The 24,609-nt window shown below is 54.9% G+C and overlaps 1 long non-coding RNA gene across 2 annotated transcripts; it reads left to right on the top strand.

Moving 5' to 3' along the window:
- Positions 1–58: 58 nt before the first annotated feature.
- Positions 59–23,177, top strand: LOC116570345. 2 transcript variants are annotated; one of them, XR_004277406.1, is made up of 4 exons: positions 59–1,784; positions 16,079–16,255; positions 21,329–21,493; positions 22,599–23,177. It is a non-coding gene; the product is annotated as an uncharacterized LOC116570345 (long non-coding RNA). The 2 variants fall into 2 exon arrangements; XR_004277402.1 differs by having other exon boundaries at positions 16,074–16,255.
- Positions 23,178–24,609: the final 1,432 nt, after the last annotated feature.

Below are 24,609 nucleotides of genomic sequence, written 5' to 3'. Positions count from 1 at the left end.
GACTCTGGCTTTGTTGCCGTAACAGTGAATCTTGGTGACGCTGAGGTTCCCCGCAGGTATGGGTGGGTCATCTTTCAAGATCTAATCATCCCCTCATTCCTTCCAGGTTTTCTAAGCTTTCAACACTCCAGAGTTTACTCTCATGATCACTGTGCTGTGGGGCTGGGAGTGCTTGCTTTCTGGGGGGAGAGTAAACATACTGAGCTACTAGGACGGCAGGACCCACCAAAGAGACCAGATGTGCTGGGGCAAGTCCACATCAGAGCTAGACCTTGAAGGAGGTCTAGGAGGTTTGGGGGGCAGGGAGATCAGGGATGGGCCTGAGGACTGGGCAGGAGGCATCCTCTCTTTACCAAGCGTTCCTGGACAGCGACAAGCCCAAGCTCACTGGCGAGTCTGGACCGAGCCTTGACCCGAGGCTTCCTGAATTCCATCCTGCTATTCTCCAGCAGGTGTTTCTGGCCCCTTTGCCTTAAGGGGGCCTCAGGTTTGGGAAAGTAAAAGTGAATATATCCTTAGCAAACAAGCCTCCATAGCCAAGAGCTGGAAATAGGATGGCAGGGAGGGCCACTGTTCTGAGAGCCCTCGCCATTCCCCGGTCCAGCCTGCGAGGCTTTGCGAGCATCCCCTGGTTCCCAAGCTCTCCCGGGAACGTGGCCGGAAGAGGAGGTTAATGGGATGCCTGGCGAGGTGGAACTTAACAGTTTTTAATCAGGACAAGCTGCCAGCCACCTTTCCTTTGTAGAGTGGAGACAGCAAAACTCCGTGAAGCAGAACTTCTTTATTTGGGGAGAGCCGACTGACTGATTCCTCCTCGTTTCATTCATATTTCAATGGGAGCCTATCGTCTTCGTCATTGTGGCGGACACACCGTAACAGATTGGATCTGTCAAGCCAGCCCCCAATCCAACAGCTGAAAGCACAGAGGGTGTTCTTTTGTTCGCAAATGAGCTGGGTGATTCTGCTTATCTCAACCAGCCTCGGTCCTGCCTCTGCACTCACCCTGGGGCTGGGTGCACAGTTCTGCGGATCTTGGCTGGGCTCTCTTGTTTGGAGTGTCAGCTGTGGCTGGCTGGGACAACTGGGTCTTGTGCCATGATCAACCTCTGCGAAGATCAAGGATGTTCTTCCGGCAGACTAGCCTGCAGTTGCTTGCACGGGGGCTGGGCTCCGAGAGAGTAAACAGAAGTGCACGAGGCCTCTTGAACTTGGGAGCAGACTCAGTTCCTTTTGAACCTGGAGATGACTGTGGCCTCAGCTGACACTTTGGTTGCAGCCTCTTGGGAAATCGTGGAGCAGAGGAACAGCTAAGCCGCATCCTGGCTCTCGATCTGCAGAAACTGTGAGATAGTAGATGTGTGTTGTCTAATTGCTAAGTTTGGGCCCATTTGTTATGCAGCGATAGCTAGCTAATACACCTCTCCCCGAACTCCTGGATGTGCAGAGCTCCTTCCCATCTGAGGTTCTCTCTGGGTTGAGGTGGCTTGGGTGGAGATCAGAGGGCAGGGAAGGGCATTTGGTGGTGTCCCAGTGGGGGCTTAGTCCTAAGGAAAGAGGGAGGGGCAGGATTCTAATGCAGGGCTCGCTGGGGATAGAAGTCCTACCTCACTCTCTTTTCCTGGCATGTTGTCTAGCCTGGTGATTGGGACCTGAACTCCTGCATGAATGCCAACTGAATGAGTGTTACCTTGAAGCCCCACTGGGGTGTGCAAGGACCTGCCTTAGGACCAGCAGGGTCAAGGAAGCAGGATTACACAAAACCATTGTCCAACATCACCACAGAGGTGAGAGCAGGAATGGCCTGTCCATCCCACCTTCTGGCCCTCTCTCTCTGTCTGATGTTGCAAGGATGACCCCGCTGTGGACCGGGAAGGGTCTCGGGGGTCTTGGGCAACTGGAGGGAAATGTCAAGAGGTAGCCAGTGGGAACACATGAGATTCATGGGAAGAAAGAAGGAGCTCTTACTGTATCTAGATGCTCTTTGCTTTAGCCTGTCTTGCATCCTTCCTTTTTCTGGAATAGTGCCTTAGAGTTTTCCTAGGGGGACTAGTTTTCCTAGAGTTCTGGAGTGCCTTAGAGTTTTCCTAGGGGGATTTCCCTTGTCTTGCTTTCAGTTCACAAGGTTCAGGCACGGTTGGCTTCAGCCTGGACACCAGGTAGGGAAGATATGACCCAGTGTAGCAGCCACATCCCTGTCATTTTGAGCTCACCTTGCAAGCTGGAAACCAGCAACCTGCTCTTGGCAGGTATCTTCCTGGAGGCTGGAGCTCACTCAGCCCAGGGCAGGCCAGGCCCGAAGGCTAAAGAATTCTTGCCACACTCAACCTTTACAGATGGGGAGTCAGTGGGTAAATATGGCAGCTGCCTGACCTACTGTTGGGATAATTCCAAGGCATGTTCTCTGTAGTATCCTGGAGATGCCTCCCCTCCACACCACCTGCTCCGCATCACCCCTGTTTTGGCCATTTCCCTTCCAGATCTCACTTTCCTCTCCTCCTTGATGTTTCCTGGGATCAACCAATATCCTATCCCCCAGCCGGCTCAACCTCCCAAATCCTTGTCTCTGAGTTCCTTTTGGGGGAGCCCAATAAAGACACCCAGGGCTGGCCAATCAGAGACTGCTGAACCTCTGGCTTCAGTGATTGGCTCAGAGCCACCCACCATGACCCAAGTTGGCCCAATCGGCGTGAGCTCCTGAACACTTGCTGGGTTTATGGGGGAAGTTCCGTGATGTGGGGGGAAGACACTTGTTTTCCTCAGAATTTGCTGAGCTGATGGAAGCCTGGTCTTCTTAGCACCTATCTGATCACCATGAAGGAAACAACTTCCCTGAGAACAGAGCTAATAGAGAGGAAAACAGATGATCTGGCATGATTTGAGCACCTGGATCGAACTGTGCCTGCAGCTGTTATTTTGTTTCACTAGCTGTCTTCTTGCTTAAGAAGAATCTGAACGGATTCATTTTTTGGCTTGTTTGTGTGTTTGCAGACCAAATGTCCCAAGTGCTGAGGCTCTGGAGCTGGGCGAGCTCTTCTCCCAGGCACCATATGAGTCTGCTGGGGCTGCCATCACAAAGTACTATAGACTGGGGAATTTCCACACCAGACATTTATTTTCTCACAATTCTGGAGGCTAGAAGTTTGAGCCAAGGCCTTGGCAGGATTTTTTTTTTTTTTTCCCGAGGCCTCTCTCTTTGGTTTGTCTATGGCTGTCCTCTCTGTGTCCTCACGCGATCTTCCCTCTGCGTGCATCTCTGTCCTAATCTCTTCTCATAAGGACACCAGTCCTATTGGATCAGGGCCCACCCTCATGACCTCATTTAACTCAATTAGCTCTTTAAAGACCCTGTTTCCAAATACAGTCACATTCTGAGGTCCTGGGGGTTTGGGCTTGCACATATGAATTTGGGCACAGGGACACAGTTCAGCCCATCACGTGCACCAAGCGAGTGATCTCTTTCTGTGGAATCAAGAAAACCCCTCTCCCTGGACAGCTGTCTCAGCTGGTCCTGGGGGCTGGAAGGTTCAGGGACTGCTGGGGTGATGGGGGTGGGGTTTGGCTTCTAACACCTGGGAGACATTAGGGACGAGAGGCTAAGTGGGCAGCTTCAGGGCTGGAGCTGGCACCACCAGTAGGAGCCCTCCTGCCTCGGTGCCAGACTGCCTGGGTTCAAATCCCAGCCCAGGAACTTGCCCGTTCTGTGGCCCCAGAAAGTCAGTGAATCTCACTGTGCTTCTGAGCACCGATATGCTTCTCTTAATCCTCGACCCCAGGTGCCTCACTGGGTCACTGCCCAGCCCCAGGCACCCTAGACTTTTTCATGGCTCCTCATTACCTACAGCAGACCCCCGACTCTTGCCACCTGGCGTTGGAAGTCTTTGGGTGCCTTATTCCCCCTCTCATCTTGGTGCTCTAACAACCTGGTGTAACTTCCAGCCTCCACGCCTTTTGCTGAAGCCATTCCCCCTCCCCTCAGTTTCTCCAAATTCTCCCGCTATTTTAAGGCTCAGATCAAATGTTGCCTCTTCCAGGAAGCCTTCCGAGGCTACCCTGAAACCTCTTATGGCCAAATACAGGATTTATCTCCTGTAGATATCTGAAGTGCTTGTTGTAGTTCACATAACCGTCCCATCAACCCTACAATGCAGATTCTTCTCAAACCCATTTTGCAGACGAGGAAACAGAGGCGGAGCAACATGAATTCTTGGCCCGGCCATAGCAGGAGGAGCTGAGATGAGGACTCGGCCCGTGAACCCCCACAATTTGTGCTCCTACCCCTACCCTCTGACTGGCGAACCCGCTGCTGAGTGTTTCTGTGATGGATGGGATGGGTTGACCTTCCTTGCCTGGGCGGCTCTGGCATGATGCCTCCTCCAGGATGTGGGAAGCCGGGCAGAGATTGGGAAAGGGAGGGATGAAGGGCGCCGGGGCGGAGGCGGGAGGGTGGGCAGGCAGTGAGAGGGACGGGGCAAGATTGATCATCTGCAGAGCCCTGAGGCCACGTGGCCACATGGCCCGTGGCTTTGGTGAAGATATGTCGCGTTGCAGACTCAGCACTTGGCCGGCTTCCTATGACTGCTGCTGCCCCAGCCTCTGTCAGGAAGAGGGTCTAGGGGGGCCCTGGGGCTGCCAGGGTAACCCGAGCAGGGTCCTCTGCAGCCTCTTAGGCTGTGGTTTTCTTCTTGGTGGCAGGGAGGCCTGTGGCCTGTCGCCAGATGGACCTGGGTTCAAGTTCAGTCTCTGCCTCCCTCTGGGTGACCTTGGAGTCCCCTTCGACCTCCCTGCTCCATGCTCTCCTTTGTAACACACTTCTCCAGAGGGTCAGCTCAAGCGGGAATCCTGGAGGCTGGTGCTGACGTAGTAAGTGGTCGTCGAGTGATAATAGTCATATTACTATAGCCACAGTGCTAGTCAGGATGCGAATCACAGGCGCGGTCATACACCTGGGAATAAAGAGGCACAGGCTTTGTGATCACGTAGGCGTGGGTTCGAACTCCAGCTTTTGTCATTTATGAGATCACAGGCAAGTTGCTCCATGTCTGTGGGCCTCGGTGTTCTGAACTGGGCAATGGGTACAGTGGAATTTCTCCCTTCGTGGTGGCCCAAGAAGGTGAAGGCTGTAATGCCCAGAGTGCGTTCGATTACATGGGCAGCCGCAATCAAGCAGGTGGCACGCAGGTTACTAGCCGGCTAACTTTCAGAGAGAGAGGGCATGCTGGAGCGTCCCGGTGGGCTCAGTGTAGTCCCCGGGGTCCTGAGATGTGGAGGGGAGGGGCTGGAGAGGGAGAAGCAGAGAGATAGCGGGGTGCGGACTCCACCAGCCTTTGCTGGCTGTGAAAATGAAGGGAGGCGCTGGGAGGCAAGGAATGTGGGTGCCTCTCGAAGCTGCAGTAGGCAGGAGACGGTGCTCCCCGGGGGCATCCAAAAGGAACCAGCCCGGTGGATGCCTCGGTGTTAGCCCTCCGAGAGCTGTGTCTCGCCTCTGACCTCCAGAAGTGGAGGGTAATACATTTTCCTGCTGTTATTTTGCTAAGAGCTTCCTAAGTTGTGATCTGCGGCAACAGCCATAGAAAGCGAAAACAGGCATTGTTAGATGTGAGGGTCCGGGATGTGACGGGATGGGAGATGTGACGGGAATGTCCTTCGACCATCACCCACGTTTCCCTCCCCTGTGCGCCCCTGCAGGACTGAGCAGGCGGAAGGATGGCGCTCTGCCAAAGACTACATTTCCCAGACTCCTTTGCAGCTCCCTAGCTGGGTGTGGCCATATGGTTGAGTTCTGGTCAATGAGATTTGGGGAGGGGCGGCTCCTGGGAGGGTTCCTTAAAAGAGAGGGTCCTCTGGAGAAGCGCTTTGCCCTTCCATTCTTCTTCCTTCCTGAGGCTGGAACGAGGGTGTGATGGTCAGGTTCGGCGATCATTTTAGACTACGAGGCGCAACATAGCAGACAGACTGAGGAAGACAGAGGGCTGTGTTCTTGAATAGTTGAATATAATATACTTGAATATACCATCCCTGGATGAATAAATAAGCCACCCATTTATCTTTATTTATTTGGTTCATTTATTTTGAGAGAGAAGCGGGGAGGGGCAGAGGGAGAGGAATAGACAGAATCTGAAGCAGGCTCCAGGCTCGGCACCGAGCCTGACGTGGGGCTCAGTCTCACAGCCTTGAGATCATGACCTGAGCTGAAACCTAGAGTCGGATGCTTACCCGACTGAGCCACTCAGGCACCCCATGCCGTCCATCTATTTAACAAGCATCTAATGAGCACCTGTTGTATGCCACTGAGAGCACGTGAACACAACAGACAAAAATCCGTCCTGGGGGAACTGACACTTGGAGTGGATACGAGCAAACGCAGAGTTGGGATGTATTAGGAGCGAGGGAGAAAAAAAGAGAAGGGGTGAAAGAGAGAGCAAACGAGCAGAAGCATTGATCAGCTCGGTTCTTGGAAGAGGCATTTTTTGAGCAAAGACCTTAGTGATTTGTTGTATAAAATGAAAAATGTTTTTTTCACTTTGAAGCGGAGTGACTTGGATTTTCCTGTTACTTGCAGCCAAAAGCACGGCTCTGAGGGCTCCTTTCTTTGAGTTCTCTGGCCCTGTCTGCGGGTGGGGAAGGGCTATACCCATCCTGATTTACAGATCAGCAGACTGAGGCTGGAAAGGAGGAGCTGACAGGTCCTAGATCGCACAGCTCACAGAAGGGAGAGCCAGGATTGGAAGCCTGGGGTGGGTGGCCTGAAAGTCACAAGGGGTTTGAGACTGGGAATAATGCAGTGAGCTCCGTGTTCACCCAGTAAGAAGAGGTGAGAGCATAGGATGCTTGAAGACACAATTCCTACCTCCACACCTGTGTCTCTGCAGTGTCCCCTGGCCGTGATGCCTTCTCCTTCCAATCCCAGCTGCAGCCACACCTCCTCCGGGAGGCCCCCCCACCCCGGTCCCCACGGTCACCGTGGTCTCATCATGCCCCACAGCTGAAAGCTCAGAGTGTTTGGGGACAATCACAGTCCCTCCTCCCTTCTCAGCCTCCGTGCCATCATGTTTATGCATCGCTCTGGAAAAAGCTGATTACATTCCAGCCTGACCTTCTCCCTGTCGGCGGGGCCCATTACCTCGTCAATCACACGGCTCAGAGGGGGAAAAATTATTTTATCTTTAACGATACTTAAAACGGCTCAGCAGGCCATCACGGGGACTACTGGGTGCGGGCGGCCGCTGGGCACTGGGCTCTGGATCTCTGCGTCCCAGGAGCTTCTCATTTGCTCTCTGCCTTACAGAGAACGTTCTGATTTTACACTTAATTCCCACCGTCCGGGGCCACCCCATCTCCAAATGGGGTACAGTCCTCTCTATTGCTCTCCCTGCCGTGACTCTGTCTTTCTGTCCCTGACTCCCTCTCTTGCCATCTCTCTTTTTGTCCCTAACTCTCTGTCTCTTTCTGTCTTTGTCTTTCTCCATCTTTTGTTAGCGCTCCAGGAGACCCCAGGGACTCCCTCCCAAGGATGGAGGGCTCCTCCGGTGTGGGCACCCCCACACCATTTTACCCTCCCCAACCCTTTGTGATGGAGAGACCACAATCGTGCCCATTTCACAGTTCCAGAGACTAAGCACAGAGAGGCGAGGCTCTTTTTTCAAAGGCGCACAGCAATCATAAGGCTGTGCCTGGGCAATGTGGACTCATGTCCGTTTGTCACCAGACCTGGTCCCTGCAAACAGCCTCGCCTGTCCCTTTCCTCTGGAAGCAGGATGGATCTTGAAGGCTTGGCAAGCCTCAGACCCCAGGGATGGGTGTGAATCTGAAGTCAACTACCATGTGACCTTGGGCAGACATGGAACATTCTCTTGCTTCCCCTTCTTCAGCAGGAGAATGGGCCCTCCTGTGGGAGCTGTTGAGGTCCTGAATATCATGGTAGGATTGTCAGATAAAAGGCAAAATGCCCAGCTAAGTCATGAATAATTCTTACGTCTAAGTGTGTCCCAATATGGATGGGCTCTGCTTATGCTAAAAATCACTTGTTGTTCATCTGAAACTCAGATTTAACTGACCCTCTATGTTTATTGGCCAAATTTGGCAACCCTTGCTACGGGGGCGCTGAGGCAATAGAGGCTTCTGGGCACCATGGGGCCGGACTGATTTCCATACCAGGGGCCAGGCGCGCTCAGGTACCGTGGGTGCAAGTAGGAGGTGGGCAAACACTGAGCACTGCAGAGAGATTTCGGACCATATGGCACTGGGGCCGCCGTGGGAGCCGGGGCTGCCTTGGTGGTTTGGAAATTCACCTCAGGTGAATGGTCTTTGCCTGTCTCAGGCGAAGCGGACCCCAAGCCCAGTGTCTCATGAGGTGACAACAGATGTGGTCAGACTCAGGCTACCGCCTCCCAGGCCCGTCCTCCTGCCCACCCACCCCCACCCCCGGAGGCCGGACCCCACTAGCCACCCCACTGCAGCCCATCCCCAAGGCTGGTGGTCCCCTTTCTCAAGGTGTCAGCTCCTCCCGTTCTAAATTTTGCCCCAGAAATCAATTAGGGCCCTGGGCGAGTTGATTATAAATCAGCTATTTTCATAATTGTTATGTCTTTAATAAATCAGAGCTGCGCACGTCGCCGGCAAAATGGAGCTGTTCTCTCCCGGGTCATCAATTACCTGGAGGAAGACAACGCCGCGGCCGCACTCCCCGGCCTCGGCCCGGCCCGAGCCGCGGACCGCCAGCCCGGGAGCTCCTGGACCCGGGCCGCGCTGTTCCATTACAGAATTGCTTAAGCAGCGTTTTAAATAACAAAAAGGGATATCATTTAATTTTTTCGCAACGTGGAAATCAATACGCTGTCCTTCAGATGGCATGACGGATCATCTTGGGCGCTCCTCCGAGTTAATCCAATTTCCTTGGGTCTGGCTGCTACGGGGCCGACCGGGCCGGGCCTCCCGCCTGCCAGTGGAGCCCAGCCCGGATGCACGGTGTCCCCCTGTCTTCCCATCCCCGGGGCCCTGGGCGACAGCGGGTATAGACAGCAGCGGCAGCATGAGAGGCAGGGAGGTGAGGGCCTGTTCTGGGACATCAGTGGTTGTCACACAGAGGAGCGGCTGGCATTGGTTGGTGGGGCCGGGGGTGCTGCCCAGCCCCCACAGTGCCCACAGGACCCCCCAAAGAGTGCAGCCCCAGAGAGAGGAAGCCTGCTTTAGGGCAATTCATGGAAGGGAATTTGGGGTACGCCTCCTTGTTGCCCATCTGCACTTTCTGAGCCCTGTGTCCTGGTTTTTCCAAAGCTGGGAGGGACCAGGGCTGCGGTGAGATTGGAGAGTTCCGGGTTCGAGTTCTGCATCTTCCACGGGTGGGGCTGTTAATTCCTTCCACCATCCTGTGGCCTCTGGGTCCTCAGATCCCAGAGTCAGTGATTCAACCCAGCTTCTCTAAATTGAGCACCTACTGTATACCAAGCACCCTTCTGGGTATTAGGGGTCTGGCACTGAAATGGAGGAAATGCCTGTCCCCGTGTGGTTTCAATTCTGGGCAGGGGAGAGGGAGTCGGAGTGTAACTAAGGGAAAGAAGAAGGTGATTTCAGAACTCAGTGAAGGAGATAGAATGGAAAATGCCTGGGGACGAGGGGACTGGACAGGGAAGCCCTGGGTGGCTCCTCAGTCTGGGTCTCCAGGGAAATGAAACCATTAGGACGGACAGATATCTAGAAAGAGATTTGTTGTAAGGAATTGGCTCACAAGATTATGGAAGCTGAGGGGTCCTACAGTCTGTGGCCTGCAGGCTGGAAGCCAGGAAAGCCAATGATCCCGGAAGTCGCAGTCAGAGAGCGGGAGAAGACGGATGTCCCAGCTCCACCAGTTAGGGAGGGGCGGGGACAGAGGGAGGAAAGGGGTGAGAGAGGGAGAGAAGGCGGGAGAGAGTGAAATGACTCTACCGATCCCAGTGCTAATCTCTTCTGGAAACACCATCATAGATGCACCCGGCAATAACGCTTAACCAAACATCTGGGCACCCTGAGGCCCCACCAGGTTGACCCATAAAATGAACCATCCCAGGAGGCTGCCCCGAGGAGGTGACATTGGAGCAGGAGCCCCCTGGTGGCGGCTCTGGGAAGCGCAGGCTGGGGAGCCGCGGGGCAGAGGGCAGTGTGCTGTCCCAGGCGGGCGCTGATGGGGTTTCAGACCAGGATGGAGGCAGAGGAGAGAGGAGCTGCCCGATTCTGGGTGGGTCTGAAGCAGAGGGGACAGGATTTCCCGAGACTGGATGTCAGATGGGCAAATGAAAGAGGACTGAGGACTTAGGGGGTACTGCGCGCGCGCGCGCGCACACACACACACACACACACACACACACACACATACACACACACAAGCGGTTTCAAGGTCAGGCTGCAGGTTTATGGCGGGGACAGGAGCTGGCCATGTGAGCGACCTCTCCTGGCTCGACGTGGCACTGCAACCTCGCTCTAGGAGCCCCTGGTGGGTGGGGACCGAGGCCAGAGGGGAAGAAAGGTGATTTGATCTGAAGCCTCCCTAGATAAGGAGTAAATGAATTTTATTTTCTGGGCCTTGGGGAGCTTTAGGGAGGGACAGGGTTAGGGGAATCCTATGTAACAGGCACAAATCCTGGCGTCTGATGGAACCCTGCTGTTCTAGTTTATTCCTGTGAGATTTGCAACAAAGTATCCTGTAGATTGGGAGTTTGAACAACAGAAACGCATTCTCTCACAGTCCTGGAAGGTAGGAGTCTGAAATCAGGGTGTTGGCAGAGCCCTGCTCTCTCCAAAGTCTCCAGAGGCTCCTTCCCTCCTCTTCCAGCTTCTGGTGGCCCCAGGCATCCTTGGTGTGTGGTGACAGACCTCCCCTCCCGGCCCCATCCTTCCACAGCCATCTCCGTGTGTGTGTGTGTGTGTGTGTGTGTGTGTGTGTATGTGTGTGTGTCTTCACGTGGCACTGTCCTCTCTGGGTGTGGGGCTGGGTCTGAGCTTCCCTGTTCTTGTAAGGACACCAGTCACATTGGACTTGGGCCCGCCCTAATGACCTCATCTTAACTCAATTTTATTTGCAAAGACTCTATTTCTAAATAAGGTCATGTTCACAGGTATTGGGTATTAGGGTTTCAGCAGATCTTTTTGGAGGGGACACAATTCAACCGTTAACACCTGGCTTTAGGACTTCCTACCTCTACAGGCAAGCTACTCTGACCTGAGTTTCCATTTCCTCATCTGTAAGACGGGGGATTGTAAGAGCACTTTGACGCTTGAAATGACAGCACACGGGGGAAAGCATAGAGCTCGGAGCCTGGCTGAGTAAATTCCCAGCAAGTAGAGCAGAACTGCCAGTGTAGACATCCCCCTCCATTTCTGCTTGCATTCCCTAGGCTCTTTTGTAATTTGGGGAAGGAGGGCGGAGTCTGGTGAGAGCCTGGGGGCAGCAAGGATGGAGATGGAGAGCTGGATGGTCCCAGTAGGACATAGCTGGCCCACTTGAATTCGAGTACTTTGTGGTGAGTTGAATAAAGGTGCTATTTCTAGAAGGGTGGTTGAGATGAAGAGAAATGCCTACGGGGATGGTTCAGCACCCTGGCTAGCGACAGCGGCGCGTCCTTGCCACTCTTAGACTGGAGCATGCGAGGGGGCACCGTTACCGGACGCCAGGGAGAGCTGTGTGGGGAGGGCCACCAGGCAGGTCCTGAGCCTCTGGGAAGGGGACAGAGAAACCGTGCAGGGGGTGAGAGCCACGGACTCTCCTAGGCTCCTGCATGCCATCTAACATACCTGCAAGTTTGCTTGACCATGTGCTGTAGGAGAAGCTGACCCATCCCTTCATCCCAGGAGAGAAGTATGACTTATCTGAGGATGCTCCTGCCTTATTTATTCATTCATCGATATGACCAAGCACCTGCTATGTGCCAGGCACTGTTGTGGGCATTTGGGAATATAGCCAAGCAATCAAATATCCCTCTTTGCAAACTGACCACCCAGTGGGAGGACCATAGATTCAAGCGCACCCAGTTCATGAATCTTCTCTCTCTCTCTCTCTTCATGGCTATCAATAGCCTCCCTCCAGTCAGAGGGGACCAGATTTAGGATTAATGTGGCAGAGGGAATAAAGAGAGGAAATCTGGATTTTTGCTGACCTGTTGGAATACTGGATCAAACTCTCCCTGAAGTCCACCCTACTCCAGAGTTAAATGCAAACCTGGCCCTGCTCTGCCTCCAACTGAGGTTGGAGGAAATCTAGGGAACCCACAGACTCTGTGGGAAGAAGATGGCAGGCTGGTGGACTAGATTTTTCTCTGGCACTGCCTCTGTCTTGCTGTGCAATGTTTCGCTAGCTCTGAGCCCCCAGTTTCCTCAACCAAGAAAATGGGATGAGAATCCTTATTTGGCAGGGTTGTCTTGGGAGCTGGATGAGCAAGCATGTGTGGGGTGCCTCGTAAAGAGTTCAGCACATAATAGGCACTCAATAAATGGGTGTGTTGTGGTTATGAAGGCTGTTTGCTGGATTCCAGTTCTCCTCCTGCCAGGAATGGGGGACAATTGCACTTCCCAGCTATTCTGGGTTGGATTGTGTCTTCTCAAATTCGTATGTTGAAGTTCTAAGCCCCAATGCCACAGAAGGCACCTTTATTTGGGAACAAGGTCATTGCAGATGTAATTAATTAAGATGAGGTCATACCAGAGTACGGTGGGCCCATAATGCACTGTAACTGATGTCCTTATAAAAAAAGGGGAAATTTGGACACAGAGACATGCACACAAGGAAAACGCTATGTGATGTTTGGAGCTCTGCTCTCACGAGCCAAGAAACTACCAGAAGCAGGGAGGGAGGAACAGCTCCTTCCCTATGTCTTCAGAGAGAATGCGGCCCTTATTTTATTTTTTAGGGGGGGGGGAAAGTGCATGCATGAGTGGGGGGGAGGGGCAGAGGGAGAGCATCTTCAAGCAGACTTCCCCCTGAGTGTGGAGCCTGACAGGGAGCTTGATCTCACAACCCATGAGATCATGACATGAGCCGAAACCAAAAGCCGGATGCTCAACCGACTGAGTCACCCAGGCACCCCACACCCAGGTGCCTCTGGCTGTTTTAAAGCCACTGAGATTTGGGGATTTGCCAGAGTGACTATGGTTGTGTAGATTACCTGAAAATGTAGCGGCTTAAAATCATCATTTATTGCTGCTCAGGATTTTGTGGGTCGGGAATTCGGCGGTCATCTAGCCGGGTCGTCGTGACTTGGGATCTCTTACAAGGTCTCAGTCAAGCTGTCGGCTGGGGCGAACTCATCTGAAGGCTTGAGCGGGGCTGGAGGAGCTGCTTGGAAGCGGGCTTCCTCGCACAGCTGTGGGAGGGATGCCTCAGTTGCTTGCCACGTGCATCCCTATAACTCTCCTTGACCTTCCCCTTGACATGGTGGCCAGCTTCCCCCAGAAGGGTTGATGCAAGACAGCCATGAAGAAGCTGAAGTGTCCTTTATGACTCAGTGATGCTTCCACTGTGTTCCACAGACCACACGAATCAGCCTTGATTCAACACAGGGGAGACTCCAAAGGTCGCGGGTACCGGGGGGCTGACTCTATAGGGTCCCTTGTCATTGTGCCACCAGCTGGTCCCGACTGACCAAAGACACTGCAGCTCTGGCTAGCTGGTGAGCTTAGGAAGATCCCTTCTGCTTTGTGAACCCGAGTCTTCACATCTGCGAGAGAATGAGGGGCACATGGGAGAAGCTGCAGGGGAAGGGGGAACTCCCCAGGAGGTGAGCCAAGTCCACGGACTCCATGACAAAAACTGGAGGTGCATTCGTGAGAGAAAATCTCCCACCCCTTCTAGCCCTATCCTGGCTGCCTGGGTTGAAGATTTGAATGCAGAAATCTTGGTCAGGAGACCCAGAGGTGTGGAAGGATGGGGGCTAAGTTTGTAGGGTCTGGAATGAGATTGGAAGTCAAAGTCAAGTCTCAGCTCTACGGCCTTTCTCTAATTTTCCAGGCTGGGACACTGAGGCCTGGAGAAGGGACAGACCAGACTGGGCATGGGTAGCAGGCAACTTCCTGACCTCTCATTCCAGGGACCCCATGGTAATGCCATCTTTGGACTTGACATTTGAGCCAAGAAATTAGGCAGAGGGGTGGTTAGGAAGCCCCCATCCAACCCCCATGCTTCCAGGTGTGGGCAAAAACCCAGGGAGTGGAAAAACTTGGCGAGTTTAGGGAAGAGGCTGGGTTTCGACCTCAGAAAAGAGAGTGGACTTTGACTCTTGATGACCTGCTGGACTGCTGGATCAAACCGCTCTCGAAGTGCACTCTGCCTCTGAAATAAATGCAAACCTGGTCCCGCTTTGCCTCGTGGGTTGCTGAAGCTGGGGGAACCCCCAAACTCTGTGGGAAGAGAGCTGGAAAGCCGGCAAAAGAAGCTTCTCCCCTTCGCTGTTTTTTTTTTTTTTTTTTTTGGTCAGGTTTTGTCAGTTTTTGTCAGGTTTGTTTGGACTAAAGTCTTCAGCAGCTGGGAGCTACCGAAGGTACTGGAGCAGAGCACTAACCCCCTTAAAACCTTCAGTGATTTCACTGTTCCTTCTCAGACTGGCTTGGAGAAGGCCTCAGGCCAGGAGCCGGCCGGCTGGGACCCCCCAATTCCCCCACGTTCCCCCTAGACTGGCTGCTGGGCTGTCATCCCTGCGGGAGAGCCTGGGAACCGGAACCGGAGAATGACCCTTGATTGTCACAGAGGCCTCTGCTCTAATTTCCCAGAATGGGTTTTGAGCGGCTAATGCGGCCCCTGCTGGGCAGGAGATGGAGCTCCCAGCAGGGCCTCGGAGACTAGAGCTGGAGGCTCATCCTGGGCTGGGGCCTTCGCCCTAACCTGCTCGCTGGCTCACTCGCTGCCCTGGGCCCCTGGAAACCTCCAGTCCTGGGAGCTCTGAGGGGGCAAGGGGTGGGGGCCAGAGCCCCTGCTCTTTTGGACCTGGCTCCGCAGTGGGACTTAGGTTCAGGTTTACGATTTAGACGCGCTGGGCCTGGGAGGGGTCCAGTGTCCCGCAGGGAGGGATGTGGAAACTGTCGCCCCTGGTGCGGGGGCATCAGAACCTGAATCAGGGCTCAGCGGGAGTGGGGACTCAGCCTGGTTCAAAGCGGATACCGGGCCAGAGTTTGTTGAATGAATAAAGGAATTTCCTGATGGCCTCCAGCCGGAGGCCAGACCTTGTGACAGTCACCATGGTTCTCTGCACACTCAGCCCCTGGCAGGACGGATGTGGTCATGCCCTTTCTCCTTCCGGGTGTCCAGAAACTAGGTGGGGGCACTGAGGATACGTGGCTTCTCTCCCAGTGCCCACCCCAGCCCTGGCAGGTGGGAGACAGCAGGGGTTGCAGCAGCTTCCGGCAAGGACACTCCAGGTGTGGGGCAGGAGGCACGTGGGACAGTGTGTGGGCTCAGCCAGGCTGTCCTGTGCGGGACGGGGTAGCCAGGCTGTGGTCTAGGGTCGGGCAGAGGCTTAGTCAAGAAGGGGACGCTGGGGTCTGGCCAGGGCCACGCGGGAGGTGAGGTTCACCTTGTCTACCCAGAAACCTCAAAGGTCCACTTTCAAGGTTCATTCCATACGAGGTTGTGGACGTGACAGTCACACAGATCCAGGAGGGACAGATGTTTATAGGGAGCCACCAGGACCTCCATCTCCCTTGGGGGGAAAAGCCCATGTCCTCCCCGGAGCTCACAGGCCCTTACGCCCTGCTCTCCGTATTACCTCCCTGTCTGTCCCTCCTCCTTCCCTCCTCGCTGACTCTGCTTCAGCCACATGGGCCTCCTCTGTCTTCTTCCAACATACGTGCTGTTGCCCCAGGACCTTTGCATATGCTGTGCCCACTGCCCAGACATTCACGTACCTGGCTCCATCTCTGCGTTCGACTGTCTTAGCTCAAATATCACCTCCTTCAGGAGGCCCTCCCTGATTCCCCTGACTTAACTAGCATTCCCGTATTTCTCGACATCATCATTCCGTTTATTTTGGCTCTCAACTTAGTGATGGTCTGACATGGCTTGTCTGTTTATTTGCTAATGCATCCTTTCTCTGTCTCTCCCACTGGACCGTACGAAGGCCAGCAGTGAGACTCCCTCGGCCACCACCCAGCCCACAGTGCCGAGAATAGTACCGCGTGGACAGTCGGTGCTCAATTCATACTGTCAGTGGAAGATCGCGGGAACTGGATGCCGGGCAGGCGGTGACCCGAAGGGCTCCACGGAGGGCCGGGAGCGCTGCTTTGTGCTGGGCGTCTCATGGTGAGAAAGCCAGATGCGCTGTTCCTGCACCAGATGGGCCCGGGGTGCTGGCTGGGTGCCGGGACTCAGCAGGATGGAGACATTGGGGTCCCACCCTTACAGGCTCCCCTGGAGAAGGCGGTGATGGCTGATCGTGCTCCTTGCTGTAATGGGGGAGGCACAGGCACGGTGGGCACCCAGGGGGGCTTCCTGGCAGAGGTGTCTTCCAGGCAGAGATCTGGAGGAAGAATAGTGTGTAAGCGGGGTGAGACTTTGGGGGAACTTTGTTCTAGGCGGAGCAGCGCTCCACTGATGCCAGGTTCAGACTAGCCCAGCCCCCTACCTGCAAGCCCAGCTGCCCCCCGGGCTTCTGCCCTGCACATCCCCAGCCCCCCAACCCCTGTGCCTCCATCCTCAGGACCCAGTCTGGCCTCCATGTCTCCCCCACGACCTGCCCCTCTGCTTGGGTTCCCATCTCCAAGGTGGCCACACGTGCCCCGTCCCGGAGTCAGAGACCTGGATGCTGGCCACGCCTGTTTGTCCCTAGGTTCTGCCTGCCCTCTTTCCAAAGCCTGTCTCCCATCAGTCTACCCCATGGCTCTGCCTCAACTGGGGTCCCACTTTTGCCTCCTCCCTGGTTCCCCCAGCATCCCTCATACACCCTCCGATTGCCCAACGGAGTGATAGTCTCTCCTCCAGCCCTTTGCTGCACCTCCTAAAATCCCCTCTCTTGGCTCTTCCCAACACATCCTTTAGGTCTTTGCTCAGAGCCACCTCCTCCAGGAAGCCTTCTGTGATGCCTTCCCTCACTGGGTCCGGCCCCCTTGCCCTGGGCACCCACCTCCCCCATGACCCCCTTCTCCCTGTTTTTCAGCCTGTGCATGTCCTTACACAAGGGCAAGCGTTGAAAAAAAAAATCTGTTTCGGTCTCTTCCGTATCCTTTTGTGCTTTGCAGGGGCTCAGGCACACAACAGGCGCTCAATAAATACACACTGAAGGAAGAAATACCCATGGGAGCGATGGCACGGGGTCAAATCCCTGCCTTCCTCCTCTCCCTGGCCCCTCGCAGGGCTTAGTTCCATGGGACCAGGGTGTGTGTGTCCCGACAGGACACTGGGCAGCCCCGGCGGGAGGATTTCGAGCGACCAGAGCCGGTGGACGGAACAGAAGAGCAGCGAAGCTCAGAGAGAGCAAAGCTCAGGGACTTGGGAACATTTTTCTCCGACTTGAACCCAGAACCAGGGCCCCACACCAGCAAGCTTTTACTCCGCACTCTTTCCTACACAGAAGAAACGACATCCTAACGCAAACCGCCTCCTTCCTTTGCCTCGGGGGATTGAACAATTCTGTGCGTGTTAGTAAATGGTTTGCAACGACCGGGGCGCCTCCCGCGAACAGAGTCGTGATTAATTCAGCCGCCCTCGTGGAGGCTTCTGTGCCCCTCCCCTGCACCCCTCCCGCACCCGCCCCTTGCGAGCGGTCCTGGGGTGGGGTGGCTCTGTCTAGCTCAGGCTGTGGCGGTACATTCCCTGACAACACGAGATTCCCCGCAGAGGAACAGGGGACCATGTATGTCATTGAGAATAAAAGCCAGGGGGCCGGGGGAGGAGGGGGTGCGGGATCTTTAGGGGCGAGTTTTGCCTGGAAGTGAATGAGCCTTTGGCATCTGCCCTCTTAGGGTTCAAAGCCAGAGCTCGTCATGAATTCATTCGTTTCAGCCTCACACAGGTTGTGATATTGGCACTGCCGTTATCCCCATTTTACGGAAGGGGAAATGAGGCCCAGAGAGGGGAGGTGACTTGCCCAAGGTCACACAGCACGTGGGTGGCAGAACTGGGGTTCAAAGAGGGGGCAAGCTGATCGTGAAACATCAGCCGGCATCTACTGCTGGAAGGTCCTTCATGCCGGGAACCCTCCTGAGGCTCCCCGTGACCAATCTCTCCTGTCTCCTATTTGGGCCTCAAAGACACTAGGCAATGACCTGCCTCAGGGCCTTTGCACTTACTATCCCCACTTCCTGGGACGCCTTTCCCCCATTTCTCTATACGGCTGTTTGATCATAGGTTCCCCCTTCAGAGAGGCCCCCCATGACCCGTTTGCTCCATCCCACCAGCCTTGCTGATATTCCCCCCCACCCCCCGGTTTAATGTCCATTGTCCTGCCTATGGGTATGGGGGTCCTGTGTGTGTTCTGATCACTGTTGAATATTTGGTGTTAAATGGTTGAGCAAAGATCCCTCCTCCTTGAAATATCCTTGGAGTAGGCTTCATGTACTGTAACGCACCCCAGAGCGAAAGGGGTTTACGTGGAAGGGTGGTGGGTGCCGGGAACCACCCCGCCCCCGGTCCTGGAGTCACATTGTCTGCTCCCATTCCCACACTACCCCCACGTGTCCTGTGACCTTGGCCCAGCCATGGTCCCCACCGAGCAGCCTCTGTTTTCCCGTCTGAGAAATGGGAATGGGCACGGCCGCTCCTCCCCCTGGGCGTGGAGAGCCCCAAAGACAGGCACCGCCCCCGCAGCACGCAGCCTCCCATTCCGCAATGCAGCGAATGTGGGTTTTGGGTCTGGAATCTTACCATCTTCACCTCCCCGGTCTGCTGTGCTCTCCGCTCTGTGTCCCAAACACCTGTTCCCTCCGCCAGGTGCAGCCGTGCTGGAGGGAACTTCGTCCTCCGTCTCCACTTGGCTTTTTCTCGTTCACCCCCCGAAGACCTAGAAGACCACGCACACATCTCCTCCGTGGTCCCTGATGACCCGGGTTACCACGGATGTGTCTGAGAGCGCCTCTGTGTCCCCAGTAGGGCCTTGGTCACCCTGGGGCAGGAGCTGGCTGGGCGTTATGACCATCTGTGAGTCCTGGGAAGGCTGGGCCCTTCCGCTTGGTCACTGTCCCCATTGTCCAGCCCCCAGCCTGGCACACAGTAGGATCTCAGTCAATCTTCTGGCCTGAGTAACTGAATTAATCAACACACACTAGATGCATTATTATTACAGAAAAGGTCCAGAGGGGGAGGGGAGGCTCCGGAAGCCATCTGGGAAGGAGCCTTGGGATGATGTCGGAATGGTGGCTTTTGTCCTCTGTGTGGACGCCCCGACCAGGCTCCGTGGTCTCTGGTAAGGAGCCCTGAACTTAGAGCTTCCCTCTGGATGGCTGCGTGACTTTGGGCAAGTACCTCCCACTGTCTGGTCACTCCCTTCAAGGTGGGAGCAGAAAGGGTTGATTGTTGGCAAGGCACAGAGACAGCAGCTAGATTCCTCAAGGTCACACAGCAAGTCACAGAAAAAAAGAGGACACCGGCCCCCAGGTGGTCTCTGCTTCTCGAACCTCGGCTCCAACTTCGGGCTGACACCCAGCCTCCAGCCTTCCTTCCTTCTCCAGGCCTGGGGGGCACTGATGGCCAGGTCCCTGGCATGGGTTAATGAACGCCCGGCAGCCAGATCTTCGGGAAGACAGGCCCGATGAATTTGTTTTTGTGAATATCTCAATGCAGCTTCAGGGCCAAGAGCGCCCGCCCCAATGCGGCGCCCGGAACCCCCCGCCCCCCTGCCTGCGCGGCACCCCTCGCCCGCCTTTGTCCGTATCTCAAAGTGCCAGGCGAAAATCCCCTTCCACAAACCCTCTGTCCAAAGCTCGGAGAATCTCTTTTATTTTACCCTCCATATTTATTTATTCTCGCCACCCCCTCCCCTCCTCCCACAGCTCCGAGAGGAAGCGATTAATGCAGACAAGGCCAAGAAAAGACAGACAAAGGCGCCCGCATTCTGGGCTGGCCGAGAGCAGAATGGGGGATTTTCAGGCAAGAATGTGGCAGCCGAGGTGGACCGTGGAATCCGTGGATTGAAAGGAGGCCCGTGTGAGCCTAGGGTTCTGCTAGCTTCGGGCACAAAAGCAGAGACTGGGGCCTCCTGGCAAAGCCGCCAACACCTGCTTCCTTTTCAGAGGCTACAATAGGGAAGTTAAGCTTCAGCCCCGGCCTCCTGGAAGCCAGAGCCTTCTAGCCCATGGGGCTCAGCTGCCCCGGGGGTTGTAGGGACACGAGGGGCACAACAAAAGGGTCGCTGGGCTGAGCGGGAGGCTGGAAGTCTGAACAAGCTGGTAGCCGGAGCGTCACCCGGCTTGGGTCGCAGTCCCAGCTCCGCTGTCATTCTGCATTTCCTTCCGCACCTGCTCTGTACGGGGCGTGGGGACTCGGGGCCCCATGGGGACTCGGGGCCCCAGCCAGGAATAAGACAGAGGCCCCATTCCCTGTCCTTGCGTTGGCTGACCTTCTCATGGATGGCGTGACTTTGAGGACATGACTTGGCAGTTCTGGGCTTTGGTTTTCTGCATCTGGAAAACGGGCTGGTGTGGGTGCTCACCTCACAGGAAGTTCAAATAGAAAAGCCCCCAGAAAAGCCTGATGCAGAGTGAGTGTCTGCAGACATCAGGGTCCCAGCGCCCCACCCCACCCTGTTGACATCTCTCCTGGGGGGTGAGACACATCGCCCTGGGGTTACAGAGCAGCATCTCTGGCCTCCTGCCCCCTTGATGCCAGGAGCACCATCACCCCAGCTAGGACAACTACAAAAGAATCAACCCCCCCACCCCCGTGAGAACCACTGCTTTACATTGTTATTAATTCTTAGAATAGACTTGGCCAGGCCACCCTTGTGCTTGTGGTTTAAACACTTGTAGACGCTGTCCGTGGTCCTTCCGGTTTATACCCCAAATGGCAGAATTGTCAAGTTGTAACCATGACCCCAGCTACAATGGGTGCCCTGCCCAGCAGCCCACACTGCGGCTCCTACCCCACCTCTGCGGAATCCAGCCTCCTCCTCCCAGCTCCCAGCCCCCAGCCTCCTAGAGAAGGGAGCCCACACCCCTGGTCCTGGCGCGGGGGGATCCAGGGGCTGGCTCCCGTGCAGAGGGGCTCCGTGTCACAGTCTGGGGAAGGGAGGGGCCGAAGTGGTAGGAGTTGAGAGCTCTAGGCTCAGGGCAGAGAGGCAAGCTGTTTGAGATCCCCAGGGTCCCTGGCTCCGCCCACTCCCACACACTCCTTCATTCATTCTTTTATTTTTTTTTACCTCTTCATTGCCGCGATCTGTTCTAGGCACTGGGGACACCAGCAGTGACCAGGACAGACCCAGCCCTGTCCTCCCAGTGCTCCTGATCTGGGCAGGGCAGAGGGACACGTGCCTGGGCAGTGGTGACGTGAGTCCTGAGAGCGATAACGCGGGACACACAGGCAGCCCAGAGGAGGCCCCGGAGGCTAGAGGTCAGGAGGGAGCTTCTGAGCTGGAAGAGGAAGAGGGGGTGCATTGGGTGACGACGGCCGTGGGCAGCATGATCAGATTTTAGGAGCCCGTTGGAGAACTTGGATGGGAGGCTCGGGGCTGGAGGCAGGAGGCCAGGGAGGAGGCAGAGGCTGGGGCCCAGGGGATGCTGGTGGGGTAGTGGGGACCAGTGGGGGCCAGGCAAGCCTCGGGGTGTCCCTCAGATGGGAGCATATTGGGGGCGACCTTGAGGTCTGATGGCCCGATAGGGGTCCCTCCAGGTCTGGGGGCCGCGTCGGGGACAGCGGTAAGCAGCCATCGGGGTCCATGCAAATGGGTCCCGGGCAGGCCGACAGCCCAAGTGATGGGCCTTTATTAGCTCGAGAGCCGCGTGGGTTTAAAATAGCATCGTGAAGGCAACAAAAGCAATTTGCCTTCTGAATTTTCATTCTGAACGGGTGATCTGCTTTTAATCAAGCAAGGCGTCCCAAAATGCTCTTAATTACCCAGAGTCAAGGGCTCGGCAGTAATTTCGATGTCGACTTTCATTCAGGCAGGCGTGATTTGGTTTTCACAAGACAGGTTCTGGGGAAGCGTGGCTGGCGAAGGGTGTTGGGGCGAACTTAGCACCAGCAGGCTGGAGGCCGGCCTCAGGCATGATGGTGGGGCCTTGGACAAGTCACTCTCCCTTTAGAAGCCTCAGTTTCCCCTCAGAAAATGCAGAGACCGACGGGGTCTGCAAGGGGATGATAACACGAGACTGTGCTTGAAACTTCTTGACATCAGGCCAGACCCTTCATTGATTCATTCAACCAGTGTTTATTGAGCACCTACTGTGTGCCGGGTCCTGTTTTTGACCCTGCAAACTCCGCAGGGACCACGACAAGCAACGCCACCCCCAACCCCCAGGTCTAGCAGAAAAGACAGTCACGAGACAATGAACACAGCGTGTGTCACTGAATGGAAGACAAGCAATTTTCCTGTTCTAGCGTCTCTGTAATCAGAATGAGTCGTCTTTGCCTGGGCCCTGATTTAACGGGGCGGGGTTGTTTTCCTCCCTAGCAGGATATAAAATAAAGGCGGGTTTTCTGTTTGCTTGCATCCCAGAGTCCACGGAATGTTGTGATAAGCGAGCATGTGGGTGTGTTCTGGAGGTGCGCAAAGCTATGGACAAGACGATGTTTTCAAGACTCAGTTGCAAGTCCAGAAACCCTGCAGCCACCAGGCACCGGCAGAGCGGGGCGTGGGGACACCCGAGTCCCTGGGCAACTCATCAGTATCATGTGGTGACAACGCCCCGAGAAGAGACCCGGACAGCGAGAGTTCAGAGGTGCGCACAACAGGAGGGCCTGTGGACGCATGGCCTTCCGCTGTGGTCCCAAGTTGGCCTGGTGGAGAGGAGAAGCCACCTGGCTGCCGATGCCTGGGGCTTCGAAGCCTGCCGGACCCCGGACTCTGGGAAGAGGCGGGCTCTTGAGTCAGACACGTCCAGAGGTCGACTGCGGCCCCACTGCTTCCTGACCAGGTGACCTTGAGCAAGTGACCACCCCTCCCGAGGCTAGGGTTCTGGTCCATAAAATGGAGACAACATAAATCGTCCCCCCTCGCATGGGTATGGGGGTGAGATGAATTCACTCAGGGGCACCTGACTGGCTCCGTTGGAGGAGAGTGTGTGTGACTCGTGATCTCGGGGTCGTGAGTTCAAGTCCACATTCCATGCAGAGACTTCTTTTTCTTTATTTTTTAAGATTGTATTTATTTGACAGAGAGATAGACACAACTAGAGAGGAAACAGAAGTGGGGGAGTGGGAGAAGGAGAAGCAGGCTTCCCATGGACCAGGGAGTCCGATGTGGGGCTTGATCCCAGGACCCTGCGATCATGACCTGAGCCGAAGGCAGAGGCTTTAACGCACTGAGCCACCCAGGCTCCCCCCCATATGGAGATTTCTTAAATCAGTAAATAAACTTGGGGGAGAAAAAAAAGGAACATGTTAAGCCATAGGAAAGGCTTGAAAAATGTCACCTCTTGGGGTGGGAAGTCTGCTTTTTGACAGGAAATCTGTACCACCTCTTTGTGCCTGAGCTATCACAAATGTCTATCCTCACTATATACGGAAAGTCTTGGTTTCGCTGCAGTAACGGCCAGTCCCCGCATCTCGGAGCCTTGTAACATCCAAGGCTTATTTCTCACTCACGTCGTAGAGTTCCTGTGGTTTTTTTTTTTTTTTTTTTTTATCAGGCTGGGGACCTGTTCCACGTCATCTGACTCCAGGACCCTGACTGACAGAGCAGCCACTGGAAAATTGTTAGGCTCTGTGTTAGTCTTTGTGGAAGAGAGCTCTGGAGGGTGTCCCACTAGTAAAAAAGGTTCTGAAGTGACACAGGTCACCTTCCATCCTGGATGCCAGAACGAGGCATACCGCCCTGCCCAGTTCACCGGGTCACAGAAGCCAGGAGTGCAATCCCATCCGGGGCTCATGCAACAGCCACCTAGCGCTGTGTGACAAAGACCCACCAATCATGCAACAGCCAGCTAGCGCTGCGTGACAAAGACCCACCAAGTCTCTTTGGCATTCCACAACAAACATCAGTTTTGTTGTGGAATCTCACATCCTCAGGGCAGCTGGCCTCAGGTCTAATCCGTGGACTGTGTCCAGATCTGGTCCATGTGTTTCTGATCTTCCTTGGATTGGTGACTCCTCAAGACATATTTGTCTCATGGCTAAAGGAACACAAGAGGGTCTGCAGAAACAAGCAGTCCTTCTTAGAGCTCAGGTTCTGAACTGTCACACTGTCACTTTGGCTCCTCTTGCCTTGGCCAAATCATGTCACATGGTTGGGCCTGACCTCTGTAGGGCAGGGAAGTATATTCTTCCCTGTGGAGCTTGGAAAGAGGTTGAATGAAATTCGTTGGATAATAAGGTAATCTTCCACACCCCAGAAGGTGACGAGCAAAAACTATTTGGTGAGAGCATTATTGGTTACCACGCAGAAATCACAGCAATAAAAACCCAGGTTGTAAGTGAAAATTCCCGGAGTATGTGCTTCAGGTATGGCTGGATCCAGGAGCTTGTTTCTCTCTGTCCCCCTGCTCTGCTTTCTCTGCATTGTTCTGTTC

Source organism: Mustela erminea, chromosome 1, assembly GCF_009829155.1.
Source record: "Mustela erminea isolate mMusErm1 chromosome 1, mMusErm1.Pri, whole genome shotgun sequence".
NCBI classification, from domain to species: domain Eukaryota; kingdom Metazoa; phylum Chordata; class Mammalia; order Carnivora; family Mustelidae; genus Mustela; species Mustela erminea.
This window is presented reverse-complemented; position numbering and strand designations above follow the sequence as displayed.